This window comes from Rhinolophus hipposideros (assembly GCF_964194185.1).
Source record: "Rhinolophus hipposideros genome assembly, chromosome: 4".
Classification (NCBI taxonomy): Eukaryota; Metazoa; Chordata; class Mammalia; order Chiroptera; family Rhinolophidae; genus Rhinolophus; species Rhinolophus hipposideros.
Genome location: NC_138050.1, coordinates 102,273,613 through 102,289,567, shown reverse-complemented (window position 1 = coordinate 102,289,567; position 15,955 = coordinate 102,273,613).

Genomic DNA, 15,955 nt, shown 5'->3' with positions numbered 1-15,955 from the left:
CCTGTGCTGTGCTTTACACCTCTGGGACTGTCTTGTGACTCCCAATTTGTTCTTCTTAATCCCTTTCACCGTTTTCACACAGCCCCCAAGCCCCATCCAACCTGGCAACTACCGGTTCTCTGTATCTAAGAATTATGTTTGTTTTGTTTGCTTATTTTGTCCTTTAAATTCTACATGTAAGTGAAATCATATGGTATTCGTCTTTATCTATCTGACTTGTTTCATTTGGCATAATACCCTCCAGGTTCATCCATGTTGTCACAAATGGTAAGATTTCATTCTTTTTATGGCCGAGTAATATTCTATTGTATATACGGATCACCTTTTCTTTATCCAGTTGTCTACCGATGGGCACTTAGGTTGCTCCCATATCCTGGCTACTGTGAATCATGTTGCAGTGGATACAGGGGTGCATGTATCTTTTCAAATTAGTGTTTTGGATTTCTTCAGATAAATACCCAGAAGTGGGATTGCTGGGTCATAAGGTAGTTCTAGTTTTTATTTTTTGAGGAACCTCCACACTATTTTCCATAGTGGCTGCACCAATTTTGCACTGTTTTTAAAACCTAGCTTTTCAGTTTGAAAATGTATAAACTAACCAGAGTTGAAAGAATGGTACTTGAACAGTATAACCTTCACTAAATGTTCACATCTCACGACAATTATGTTCTCTCTCTTTATGTAGGTGTTTTGCCCCTGAACCGCTGGAAAGGTGCAAACAACACCGCTTCACCTCTAAATATCTCATCATTATCATATGCAAGAAATTTAATACCACTTCAGTCATAGCATTCAGTATATCATCCATGTTTAACTTTCCTTTGTTGCCCCAAAACGTCACAAACACATACGAGTACACGCACACATTTTTTTCGCTTCAAGATCTACCCAAGCTTCACTTGCTACATTTGATTTCACGCCTCTCTTCATAAACTCCTTAGTCTATTACTCTAGTACCAGGACTCTCACTTAAAAAAAAATCTTTCAAAACTTTGACGTTATTTGAAAAGTCCAGGCCAAACATCTTGTAGACTGTGTCAGTTTGTACTTAAATCGAATTGTTTCCTCATGATGAGATTCAGGATAAACTTTTAAGTAAGAAGAGTAGGTGATGGTGTACTCCTGCAGGGAGGCATGGTGTCATTTTGTCCCATTAGCCACATGCCAAGTTTGATCACTCGGGGAAGCTGTGGTCTGGCAGATCTCTCCACAAAGATACCTGTCCCGCTCCGCAACAGATAGTATCTGTGGTGCTAGGCTGAGACCAGGTGAGTATTCTCACCCAGTGGGAATAGCACACACTGATAAACACTGATCACATCGGTTAGAAAGTAATTTTCTAATTCTATCATTCCTTCTTCGTTTATTAGCAGTCATTCTTGTCTAAAGAAGAGTACCCTCCCCCTTTTTCTCCTTTTCTCTTTTTTCTTGTCTCCTCCTCCTCCTCCTAGATTCTTTTTAATTCACTGATTATAATCAAATACTATTATTATTATTATGGGTGCTCAAATTGCCCACATTTGGACCGTGGAATCACCCTCCTTTATCCCCACATATATCCTATCAATCTTTGAGTACTTCCTGGCTTTCTGACACAAGACCTACTTGCTCTCATTGCATTTTCTCTGCCTTAGCCGGAGAAATCATAGTTCCTTTTAGTAGAAAATGGCACTTAGAAAATTCGATCTGAGTACTTGGTGTGCTCATTGCTTCTGGGGTAGGATTTCTTCTAGGTCCTTTCAGTGGACCAAAGATATTCCTGTAGACATGGACACAAAACAGTAAACAGTACACCTTTCACCCAGTACTGTTTTAAATCATCAGTTCACAGTGATGCCTCCAATTCAAACTCCAGCACCACGGGGCTCACTCTAATCTTCCCTTTTCCATATCTTCCTTCTCCCATGGTGAAAACCCTGGTGCATCTCAGCACCAATAGATTTACTCATTTACTCTATCCTACAATAGCCACAAAAGAGTTGAGACTTACACACCAGGACCACCACCAGCAACAAACCTTCTAAGCTCAAGATTTCTTTGCAGTTCTTGTTATCTTCATGATACGTGAGAGAGGAAGAAACTTTCTTCTACCCTCAACATTCTTTTAGCTGGTCTAATCAAATAGATATGAGACAGATTAGCAAGAGAAAATGACCAAACTTAATTACCTACATGTGGATGGGCACCCCACATACATGAGAGAGTAAGACCCTATATACATGAGAGGTGCAAAGAGAGAAAGGGAACATGAGATAGATATGGCATTCTGAGCTAAGGATGAGGTAAGGTATCTTGGGCTTCAGAGGGGAAGACGGCCATTGCAGGACACAAGAAGAGCAGGTGTTCAGTAATTAGAAGTTTGCCCCGCCCTATAGATAGGTCAAAAGAGGTCATCTCCCATAATGCCTTATTATGGTCAAGGTCCCTAATTCAAGTTCTTCTGGGTAAACGTACAGGGGTGAGGGACGCAGAAGTTTATCCTGAGCCTTCAGGGTCTTGGTTGCCTTTAGCTCTAAACAATCCACATAGCACAGAGGCACATCTTGGGGTGACTTGTTCTGAACCCCTACAGATACATCCTTCCAAGTGGTGAACTGTAAGTGTTCCAGTTACTTAATTTTTTTTCAATGTAGTTATTAATTTGATATATCATTAGATTAGTTTTTATTTGCATCAGTTTTAGAGTTGCCTTTTTCCTCCTTTTTATTCAGTTTTATTTTTTGACTGGATAAAACATTCACATGGTTCAAAATAAAATCTTACAAATGTTACAGTCCAAAGACTGCCATTCCCTTTCCTGCACTCTGTTCCCATTCACCTCTTATCAGTAACCATTTTCATTTGTTTCTAGTTTGTTCGTCCATCCTCCCCAAATTAAGAATACATACCTACATATTCGTTAGTCATCTACTGCTGTATAACTTAGCTCTGCAGCTTAGAACAGACATGTCTTACCCCAGAGTTGCTGTGGGTCAGATCTCCAGAGGGGCTTCGGAGGTGACTACCTCGGGTTCCAGGTCTCTCACAGGAATGCAGTGCAATCACTTGAGTCTGCAGTCATCTCCAGGCTTAACTGGAACAGGACCTGCCTCCCAGCTCCCTCAGCCTGGCTGCTGGCAGGCCTCAGGAGCTCCTCTTTCAAGTTCACTCATGGGGCTGGAGGCAGACCTCAGGTCCTCTGGCTGTCAGCCAACGTATTAGTTTCCTGGGAGGCCATAACAAATCAGCACAAACCAGGTGGCTTTAGAAACAGGAGTTCATTCTCTCACAGTTCTGAAGACGAGACAGCCCAACCTCAGGATGTGTGCAGTGCTGTGTTCTTTCTGACGGGAGGATCCTTCCTTGTGTTTCTCCTGGCTTTGAGCGAGGGCTGGCTACCCTTGGTGGTCTTGGGTAACCTCAATTTCTGCATCTGCCTTCACATGGCATTCGTCCCTCTGTGTGTCTGTCTCTGCGTCCAAATTTCCTTCTTATAAGGACACTGGTATTGGATTAGGGCCCACCCTAATCCAGTCTGACCTCAGTTTAACTTGATTCCATCAGCACTGACTATTTCCAGAAAAGGTCACACTAGGTGGGTTAGGACTTCAACCTATCTTTTGGGGAGTCACACTTTAACCCTCAACAGTTGGAAATACCAGTTTCCTGTGGCCTCTCCATAAAACTCCTAATAATATGGCTGCCTGCTTTACCCTAGAAAGAGAGAAAACAGAGAGAGAGAGAGCAAGATTCCAAGATGGAAGCCACAGTCTTTTCGTAACCTAATTTACTAGTGACATCCCACTACTTCTGCTATATTTTGTTTGCTAGAAACAAGTCAGTAAGTCCAGTCCACACTCGGGGGGAAAGATTACATAAGGGCATGAAAAACAAGAGGTAAGGTTCACTGGAGCCATCTTAGAAGCTGTCTGCCACATACATATTTTTTTCTTACCTCGCCTTTCTTACATGAAAGGCAGCACATTTTATTCCACCTTGCTTTCTTCACGTAACAATATATAACGTGCCCTGAAAATCGCTCCAAAGCAGTTCAGAGTCCCTTCTCACCCTTTCTTACTGCAGCATAGTTCTCCCTGGTGTGGACGGACGGATCTGGGGTAGTTATTCAGCTTCCCGTGGTGTGATGAGCAGACTTCTAAGACGTGTGGAAGGTGATCGGCCTCAGGTGCACACACGCCTTCGCCCCATTATTCAGCCAGACCCTAATCTACAGACGCTGTGAAAGGATTTTGCATATGTATTAAAGTCCCAAATCAGTTGGCCCTATGGAAGGGAGATCGTCCAGCAGGCCTGATCTAATCTTACGAGCCCTTTAAAAGCAGAGAGCTTTCTCTAGCTAGTCTCAGACCGGGAGTCAGAGCTTCAAATCACGAGAAGGACTGGACTCACTGGCTCGGAGATGGAGAAGTGCATGGCAAAGCACGTAGGTGGTCTCTGGGAGCTGAGAGTGGACCTCGCTGACACCCACTAAGGAAAAGCAACCTTAGTCCAGCTGCCACAAGAAACTAAATTCTGCCACCAGTGAAGATGAGTGTGGAAGCGCATTCATCCTCGTTAGTTCTCTAGATGAGAACTAAGCCTGGCCAACACCTTGTTTCAGCCTTGTGATATCCTGAGCAGAGAACCTGGACACGCCATGCAGCCTGCTGATCGACCAATTTGTGACCTCATAAACGGGTATCGCTTTAAGCTTGTGGTAACGTATTATGCAGCAATAGAAGACGAGCACATGTGACATATAGATTGTTTGCAATATTTTGCTATGACAAATAATGATACAATGAATCAACGTTTGCATATGTTGTTTTTATTGGAGCAGGTGTAGCTTCAGGGTAAATTACCGGAAGTGGGACTGCCGAGTCAAAGAGTAAATACATTATGTTTAAAACCCGCATCTGTTGATGCAAAATGATTGTCTAGGAATCTTTATATGCAATGATTTATTCAAGCCCAAGAGGCGCTATTTCCATGTTACACATGAGGGAACTGAGGACCCAGGAGCTAAGTGGCAGGTGCCAGAACCAGGCCCGGGGCCATCTCACTCCCCTTCCCTTCTCCCGTTTCTCCAGCACAGGCCTCACACTGGGCTTAAACAATCCCGTTTCTATTCTCCAACTTGAACACTGAGTCCCTGGAGTTTTGTTCACACACTGTTTTGAAATCAATAGTTTGGAGCCATTGAAGTCATCACTTGAATCCTGTCATAAAAACAAGTCCAGTCCCCAGCCTGTGGGAAAAGTCGTGGCAATGCTTTCCTTTCTAGGGCGGGGAAAGAAGTATGTGACTTTTCCTAGCCCCACTCTCATCTCACCAAGTCCCTTCCAGACTTTTGACTATGTGGCAGGTGCGTACAAAGGCACTGGATTTGCCCCTTTCCCGTGGGTCCTTTCAACACCTGAATTCCACTGTTACCCTGTGTGCCTCCAGCCTCTGCTAACATACACATAATGCTCACGAATACATACACAATAGCTAGTGATTTATATTTAGTACTTAGCAATACACAGTTTCCAACCTTGTAAGTATGAGGATTCCTTTGTCATGCACACTACACTCCGTTTAAGAATGTTGGAGTCCCTGTAAAATAGATGGTAGTACTTTCAGCATCCATCAAGAAAATGTACCCTGAACTTGAGGACCCTCTGAATAACCTCGGGGCCTTCCTGGGGTCTTGATCCACAGGTTGGAAATCGCTACTTCAGGGAATAACTTGGTTACATCATCAAAACCAGATAAGAAACAAGGAGAATAACAAAAAAGAAGTGGCAAACCTAGAAACACTTCTATTTACTCAGTGCCAGTCCCTGGGGAAACAACCCACTTTTCATCTACTCCTTGCCTTCAATTATCCCCTATACCAGCTCTTTGTGTGTGTTTCTACCTGACTACAAAAAACACAACCAGATGACATGTGCAGGTGAAGACCCAGGTTCTACTCAGTTCTGGCCACGAGGTTAGTAGCTCTCTGCTTTGTTCACGTCTGTAAGTCCTTACTTGCAAAATGGGAACAATGTTTACCCAACAGAACATCACATGAGGTGATGTGTATAAAAACACGCTTGGTAAAATGTAAGTGCTGTAGAAATAACTTCCAAAAGCTTCCGGCCGTGTCACCAACTTAAAATCCTTCATGGACTCCCCAGTGCTTTCAGCATTAGGACAACCTCTTAGCCTGGAATACAAGCCCCTCACGTGGGGTCTCCAGCCACAAGAAACCCTGTGTTCTCACATCCGGCCACTGAGGCACTTCTCAAGGAGCTGGGCTTTCAGCCCCATTTCCTGTAAGTCCCATTATTAGCAAGCACCCTATGTATGCCACCATTTACAGCAGGACAGTCCTCAAAGTCACAAGGCAACACTACTGTCTATGAGCTGGACCACCCCAGGCCCCATGAAGAGCTGGGCAAGAACCACTGCTCACCCTCTTCTTGGTTTTCATCATCTTGGCAGTTGCATTTGCACTGTATAGTAATAAGAAGCCCGAATGCCTTAGAATCAGCTAGAATTTCATAAATGTGTGTTCCACTACACTGACCTACAGGAATGATGCTGATACTCTGTAATCTGGCCCTACATCTTATCAGGATAGTGTCTCGTGGATTTTTCTGGATGCTTGGGTCATGCAGCATGAAGGGCCTGAATCAGACCATGTTTCGGGGCAGCCTTCAGTGGTTTGTGTGGGGAGGAGGTTGCATGTCAGACATCTGGTCGCCTCCCCTCCCCGGGGCAAAGTAATGAATGAGCGATGGCTACTCCTAACAAGAACACCTGCATGGGCAAGTGTTCCTGGCTGGTACACTGGGGATAAGCCAGTGTGAAAAATAGTGCAGGGAACCCCAGGTGAATTCTGGGGAGTTGTACTGGAAATCTCATTTGTTTAACTTTATGTTATTCTCTGCATTTACTTCCTTTTGATTATCCTTTTAATTTTTATACCTAGGAATTGGCAAACTGTGGTCTACGGGCCAAATCCAGCTAGTTCCCTGTTTTGTATAGCCCTAGAACTAATAACAGTTTTTATACTTTTTAACAGCTAGATTTAAAGTGGTTATGTAAGTTCCTAGAGAATATCCTTGATTTTGCCTCTTGGACTGCAAAGAGTAAAATGATTACAGCCTGGTCCTTTGCAAAGGAAGTTTGTTGATCCCTGCTCTATCTTGAGCAGAATTCACGTTTAAATATTCCAGTCTGGTCTCAGCTGTGTTGTGTCTCCAATCTGTTGGGGCTCATGTGGCAGAGGGGAAATAATAGCACAACCCCTGACAGCCAGTGGTGGCAGCAACAACTATCATGAGTCCCTCACAGAGACTTCCGGGCAGCCGGGTGACAGACCTGTACCACAATTCTCTAGGTACAATCAATGCAACTTACACACTCAACCAACTTCTCTTACACCTTCGCTTTAAAATCACAAGTATAAAATAAGGGGGGTGGGGGGAGGCGGAAGAAGGGGAGGAATAAAAATAAGTGTAAAATCAATTGCACAAATATAAAATCAATTTCAAATTGAAATCACAAGGTAATCTGTCAGATTCTGTAAAGAGTATAACTTGTTTTTATTACCAAGACTTCACATAAATAACAAACATACACAGATTGTCTTACACTTTGAGGTTAATGCTAAAAATATTAGTCCTATGGTTTGATTTAGCTCATCATTTCTATATTTAATTTGAAACCTTTTCGGTGTTATATAATCACATAATAATGTACCCAACTAACAACAGATTTATCTACCACATCAGCTTAGTAATTGGATAATGAAAAAAATCAGGGAAATTGATGAGATTGTTTATCTTGAAGAGATATGAGACTGGGACCCAACCTGGGAGCCATAGTCCAGTTATGTGTCCCGTTTTATGGCAGAGTTATGTCTGATATGTAGCAGGGACCTCAAAGTCTAAACCTTTCATTTAGTATTTATTTTCTCTACCTTCACCTCTGGTCATTTTGTCTCAACAAATCTAATTTGTTTGTGTCCTATTTTAACTTTTATAACCTGAATTAGGTGGAAAAAGAAAAGCAAGTCACATTTAAAAGACTAAGAGTAATAATAACTTCCAACTTCTCAACAGTAATTCTGGAAGCTAGAAAACAATGGAGCAATGCCTTAAATTTAAGGGAAAGTTATTGTCAAACTATAATACCATGTCTAACCAAGAGAATAAAAAAGTTACAGACATACAAAGTCTTAAAGAATTGCCTCTCATGCAAGTGTCTTCAGAAAAGCTAATGGAGGATATACTAAGGAATAGACTTTAAAAATGAAGACATGGGGTCCAGGAAATAGGCACAGGATGGTGGGGAAAGGACTTCCCAAAATAACAGTAAATTTCAGGTCAACAGCAACTAGCCTAGATTGGATGGAACAGAAGTACAAAGAGATCCTACAAGTACGTCGCCAAGAAAAATATAAAACTGGTAAATGACCTGATGTTTATGAAAGTGTTGATAGGAGGCTTTATCCTTCTAATAGACAAAAAAGTAAGCCAAAATCGTTTTTTAAATGAAAACCATTATTAATTCCAGGGAAAACCAGAGGTTAAATAAAAAATGAAATATAGTATACTATAGGGCTCAGCTGTAAACAACATTTACAAAGTCAGAGTGATGAAAACACTACATATTGATTTAACCAAAAATTGTGATGTAACTGTAATTAGAGGATAGTAAAGAACGCTGTGTGTCCACGTGCATACATATGTGTGAGTGTGTGTGGGGGGTGAGTGTGGGTAAGCATAAAAAGGAAATCTCCATCTTCAGTAGAAGGAAATCTATAGATACTAAAAGAGAAAAATGAAGAAATAGCAGATAAAACAGCTATTTAGACATTCAGGAAGTAAATACCAGAGGAAACATGAAATTGTTGCAAGTGGTTGTCTCTGAGAATGAGGGGTCAGTAATAGGAAAGAATAAGGTCGAAAACGTATTTTTTTATAATAAACCCTGCAGAACAATTTGGCTTTTAAAACCACGAACATGTATAACTGATTGAAAACTTAACTTTTTTTAAAGAAAGAAAGAAAGACACTCCTAGCGTTCATCCATCATCGTCGTCAGTTTCCTTCTCTCACCAGATCTCTAAATGTTACAATGCTCAGGGCTCTATCCTGAGTCTCTTCTCGTCTCCAACCACACCTTCTCCGTAGTCGTCTCCCCTAGTTCCATGATTCTACATACACACTTGCTCTCTACTACCTCTGGCAATAATCCATTGGCAAGAAGTAGTCAGTTGTAAAGCCCCACTTACATACAAGGATGCTGGGAAATGTAGTTTAACTGTGTATGTAGGGAGAACATCTGGCCAATCTCTGTCCAACTTTAGTGGAATGCATTTCTGTGAGGGCGGGTATAAGACAGTAACTGTTTCCATGTCCACGCCTGCATCCCTCGTCTACCTGCTCAGAGCAGAGCGGTCTGAATCAAGTCTTCCTGCTGCTGAAAAGCCTGTCATCGCTTTCCACTGCACTTAGCGTAAACCCCAATCCTTAACCCAGCGTAGGACACCTGTACGGTCTGGGTTCCTCGTATGTGCCCAGCTCTTCTTGACTTCATATATAAGTCCTGCACAGGTTGTAACCTCTGCTTGGAATACTACCTATCCTGCTTCCTCTTTTCACAACCTGACATTTACTCATCATTTTAGTCTCAGGTCAAATGTTGCTTCATCCAAGAGACCACTGTGGTCAGCAAAACATTGGCCCCCAAAGAAGTCTATATCCTAACCCTGGAATCTATGAAAATGTTAGGTTACATGGCAAATGGGAATTAAGATTGCAGGTGAAATAAGGTTGCTCATCAGCTGACCTTTGGGGGGGGGTTATCTTAGAATATCCAGTGGGCCCAATGTAATCACAAGGGTCCTTATTCATGGAAGAGGGAGGCCAAAAGGTCAGAGAAGATATGACTATAGGGACAAGCTGGAGTGATTTGGTGTGAGAAGAACTCAACCCACCATTGTTGGCTTCAGAGGTGAAAGGGGCCACTGGCCAAGGAATGTGGGTGCCTCTAGAAGCCGGAAAAGTCAAGGAAACGGAGTGTCTTCTAGAGCCACAAGAAAGAAACGCCGCCCTGCTGAAGCCTTACTTTGGCAGAGTCCCATTCAGACTTTTGACTTCTAGAACAATAAGACACAAAATGGGTGCTGTTTTATGCCAGGGAAAACTTGGCAGTTTATAGCAGCAGCACCAGGACACGAATCCACCCTCCCTGACTCAGCTGTGTCCTACCCACTCCTCCTCCCTGCCATGTTAACTGGGTGTGCAACTAATTTTCTCTCACAGCAAGCCCTGTGTTCTCCCCTTGCAGACCCGGATGTCAGGCAGGGCCATGCCTGGGCCTCCTGACGCATGCTCCTGGAGCCTGACCTTCACGTCTCCCCAAAAACACTCAGAATGGGTTGAATTCTTTTCCCCTCCAGTTATCTGGCACCTGGTGAGTTGACAGGCAGGAGGGTGAACAAAAAAGTCCAAATCCCTCCACAAAAATGACGGAAAAGGCTCCTCGTGCCTGGCTCACTCCTCTCCCTTCATGAAGGTTCAGCATGAGAATCTCGCATCCTACGCCATGAGACTTTAAAAGTTACTTATCTTCTTTATAATCCTGAATTTCCTTAAAATTCAAGTCATGATCATACTTTTTCAGAGGGTTTTGTAAGAATTAAAGGAAATCAATGAAAGAATGAGCACAGTGCCCTCTGTATAAAAACTACTACTATCGTCGTTCTTAGTGTGGCCGTCATCACGACCGGCATTATTATCCCAAGCATATCTCTGTGTTACATACAAAAGGCCACTACATTTAGGTAAAAACCAGTATTGCTAAAGAGTTACAAGTCTAAATAAAGCCTTTATTATTTTAGTGGTTTTTTAAGTGGTTTTTTTCCTAAGGTTTATACTCGACACTTTCAATTAACTTTTAGTAATACAGTTTCCAAAATACAATAGGAACAGAAACCAAGATGGCTACTTATTTGCCATTATGGCTACTTAGATATAGTTATCTCTATGGGACACTAAGAAAACTAACCAATTCAACATGATTTAAAAAAAAAAAAATCAATCTGGGGCTGGCCCGGTGACTCAGGCGGTTGGAGCTCCCTGCTCCTAACTCCAAAGGCTGCCGGTTCGATTCCCACATGGGCCAGTGGGCTCTCAACCACAAGGTTGCCGGTTCAACTCGAGTCCCGCAAGGGATGGTGGGCTCTGCCCCCTGCAACTAAGATTGAACACGGCATCTTGAGCTGAGCTGCCTGCCGGATGGCTCAGTAGGTTGGAGTGCGGGCTCTCAACCACAAGGTTGCCAGTTCAATTCCTTGAGTCCCTCAAGGGATGATGGGCAGCGCCCCCTGCAACTAGCAACGACAACTGGACCTGGAGCTGAGCTGCGCCCTCCACAACTAAGACTGAAAGGACAACAACTTGAAGCTAAACGGCACCCTCCACAACTAAGATTGAAGGGACAACTTGACTTGGAAAAAAGTCCTAGAAGTACACACTGTTCCCCAATAAAGTCCTGTTCCCCTTCCTCAATCTGAGCCTTAATTGTAATTGTCTGCATTTTTTTTTTTTGGTCAATCATTTGACTAAATATTTTACTGTCTAATTTTTTGGGTTGCCTTCATGTAGACACTGCCTAAGAAAACCATCAGATTTAAGTATCACGGAAGCAAAATAAAAAAGGCAAATTATAATCTCCAACAGATAGAACAAAAGTCTTTTTCCATGAAACAGAACTTGGGGAACTGGAAGAGATCTGGGATGGCCTAATACTGAGAGGCAAGAGTGTAAAAGGAACTCAACAGGTGGCTTTCGAGAGATAATTTTAGCCAAAGATTCCACAGCAGGCATCTCAGGAGTGTAAGGGAGGTGAAGGCCCTGGCCTGTGGCTGTGGGGATGCCCTAGAATGTTCCACTACATTCACAAAGTGCCTGGGCACAGCAAAGCCAGGGCTGACCCTTTTTTTTACCACTGGGAAATTGGAAAGTTGTATGACCTGACGAGGACCGAGTTCTCAGTTCTTGGAACTTGCCCTACATGCAGACTGTCACACTTAATTTTTGCCTCTGCTAAAGAGTGTGCATGAGCTTAGCACAGGGACTTGGAACACACTGCGGGCATTACCATCCTGGTGATACTTAAACGGGAGGGTCAGGGCAGCAGGCTAGGCCTGAGGCTGACAATATTCAAAGCTGAGCAGTTCTGATGGGACCGTAGCCGTTTAGGTCCATGGCTTTCAAACTTGTTAAACTGTAACCCACATTAAGAAACATATTTTGAACCTGACACAATAAACTGCATAGAAGAAAACATAGGTACTAAACTTATGGACCTTGGGTTCAAAGAGCATTTTATGAATTTGACTCCAAAGGCAATGGAAGTAAAAGCTAAAATAAACAAATGGGACTGTATGAAACTTAAAAGCTTCTGCACAGCAAAAGAAACCATCGACAAAATAAAGAGGCAACTGACTGAATGGGAGAAGATTTTTGCAAATAGTTCCTCCGATAAGGGTCTAATATCCAAAATATACAAGGAACTCATGAAACTCAACAACAAAAAAACAAACAACCCAATTGAAAAATGGGCAGAGGACCTGAAGAGACATTTCTCCAAAGAGGACATACAAATGGCAAATAGACATATGAAAAAATGCTCAACATCACTAATCATCAGAGAAATGCAAATGAAAACCACAATGAGATATCACCTCACCCCAGTCAGAATGGCTTTCATCAACAAGACAAATAGCAACAAGTGTTGGAGAGGCTGTGGAGAAAAAGGAACCCTCATACACTGTTGGTGGGAATGCAGACTGGTGCAGCCGTTATGGAAGGCAGTGTGGAGGTTCCTCAAGAAATTACGAATAGAATTACCATACGACCCGCAATCGCTCTCCTGGGTATCTACCCAAAAAATTTGAAAGCATTTCTCTATAGAGACACGTGTACTCCAATGTTCATTGCAGCTTTGTTTACGGTGACCAAGACATGGAAACAACCAAAATGTCCTTCGATAGATGAATGGATAAAGAAGTTGTGGTATATATACACAATGGAATACTATTCGGCGTTAAGGAAAGATGATATAGGAACATTTGTGACAACATGGATGGATCTTGAGAGTATAATGCTAAGCGAAATAAGTCAGACAGAAAAAGCAGAGAACCCTATGATTTCACTGATATGTGGTATATAAACCAAAAACAAGACAAACAAATGAGAAACAAAAACTCATAGACACAGACAATAGTTTAGTGGTTACCAGAGGGTAAGGGGGTGGGGGGTGGGTGATGAGGGTAAGGGGGATCAAATATATGGTGATGGAAGGAGAACTGACTCTGGGTGGTGAACACACAATGGGATTTATAGTTGATGTAATACAGAATTGTACACCTGAAATTATGTAATTTCATTAACAATTGTCACCCCAATAAATAAATTTAAATAAACATATTTTGCATCATGACCCAGCACACACACACACACACACACACATAGGCCAACATTTCAGGAAGAATACTTATTATGACTACAGTGGACTCTTTACTCCATCCTGTTTCATTGTTTTGTTTCCTACTATTCTAAACCCTCAGTTGAAAAATACTGGTTATGAAAGTCCAATCACGTTATGGTCTTTCTGAGCCATTCTGTAATTTGAGGGGCCTAAACGGCCCTCTTTTTTATCTCTAGAGTTAGAGAAGGCAAGTGGAAAAGGGAAAGGCAGCCACTGCTTGACTGGGAGATACTCGCAGTCTCTTCTTATCAGGTGGCAATACCTGCCTTCCAGGGATTGGGTGACAATCCGAGGAGCTGATTCTTTAGCAGCGCCACGGAAGAGTAAAGGGCTGTGCAAATAAAAGTTGTTGGAAAGGTTGAATAGTGGCTGGCCTTGACCTAGGAAATTCCTCTCCCGGCAGGGGTGAATCAAAGAGAGATTCTTTTTTTCCTGTCAGACCAAAGCCACCCGTGGCCTTGTACCTGCCTCAGTTTGGTCATCATTTGTTGTTTTTCTGTGAATTTTAACTGCTGTCTAAGCCGCCATAAAATGGTTAAACAATAAATCTTCAGCAAACAAACAGTTTCTTGTTGAACTTCTGCAGCTGAGGGAGGTTTGAAAGTTGGGAGAGCAGGTTTCTGAGAAGCACGAGGGTTGTCTGGCAGGCTTTAGTCAGGAAGACTTCTTATGTAAAGTCTATAAAGAAGTTTGGGTCCGTAAACCCACAGCTTCTGGTGATTCTGGAAACAGTGGCAACAAAGGACCAGATCTTCCCCAGGATCGGAATACTTACTCAAAAACATGTCATCTGGGTCTAGAAAGAGATGATGGGTGCACAGTGCTGTGAATGCACTAAACGCCACTAAAGACACTTTTAAAATGGTTAAGTCTTATGGGAATTTCAATTTTTTTTAAATAGGAAAAAAAACATGTAGGAACACGTACCACCAGAGCAATGAAAATGTAGTGGGTTTTTTTGTTGTGTCGTTTGTTTGATATGTTTCATTTATTGTATATTTGCTTCATATATGTTCCTATATGTTTTTTCTGGCATTTGACTCAAAGCAGAAAATGTTTAGGGCATAACTTTGAGCAAATGAAGATAGAAGGGCACATAACTCTTTATAAATAGTAAAACGGGGATGGGGGTGGTAGATGAGGATAAAGGAAATCAAATATATGGTGATGGAGGGAGAACTGACTCTGGGTGGTGAGCACACAACATGATATATAGCTGATGTATTTCAGAATTGTAAACATGAAATCTATGTAACTTTACTAACAATTGTCACCCCAATAAACTTTAATTTAAACAAAAATAGTAAAACAGGGGCCGGCCCGGTGGCGCAGGCAGTTAGAGCTCCGTGCTCCTAACTCCGAAGGCTGCGGGTTCGATTCCCACATGGGCCAGTGGGCTCTCAACAAACAACAACAAAAAAATAGTAAAACAGCTGCAATCTAAAAAACTTTAAAGTGGCCAGGTTGACAAGGCTCAGCAGATGGTCTGGAACGGGACCTCCAGGACTACTCAGTGTTTTCATTACTTCCTCTGCAATGTCACAGGGAGCCTACGTCCTCACAACGCCCATCTGAGGTGACCAAGAGTGGCCGTACATGACCATCACCCAGTCACACAAATGGACCGAGGGAGGCCTTGCTGAGCACCCAGAGGCCTGGGGTGGCCTTGTGCAAGCATCCACCCCATTGGGGCACTTCTGGTGGACCTGGGGGCTGTGCAACAGACGGGACATGTTTCTCAGGATGTTCGATAGACATACAGAGATAGTCTGCTGGTGAAGGCAGGAGCAGGAGCTTCAGAGGCCAGATATCTGAGTCACCATGACGGCTGAGCCCCAAAGCAGGGGTCCATAAGTGCCCGATTCTGAAGGGTTGCCGATGAGGTATTGTGACCATGTCACCAGAGCTGCTGTTGAAGTAACGGGGTGATGGCCTCGCCCGGACCATCCAGCAAGGCCTGACCCTGACACAACTTCCTGGCTCTGTGATTTCCCTTTGTAGCCGTACACTCAGCCCTTGTGACTGGAAGTAACCTAAGGAGGTTGTCTGAGCCTTGAAACCAGGAAGAACCTAATTTACATAGAAGGGCCAGAGAAGGAAGCAACCAGAGGATTGGGGCTTCTCCTTGCTTCCCTGCTAAGAGGCTGACGGCTACTCACTGATGCTGCTGGGAGGACAGCACATTCCTCTTTGTCCTCTGCTTTGTCAGCATCCACTCCAGACGCTGAAAAAGCGAAATCCTTCTTTCCCGTCCTTCTGCAGCTAAGCGTGGCCAAGTGACAAGTTCTGGCCAGCAAGACAAAAGTGGAACTCCTAGGGGAGTGTCTGAGGGCCAGGCCCAGGCAAGGCCGTCATTGGTACTGCCCCTCCCGCATCCTCCTGCCTTGTTTTACAAACATGGTACCTGGAGCTGTGGCACAAAATGACAGCAGGAGGGCAG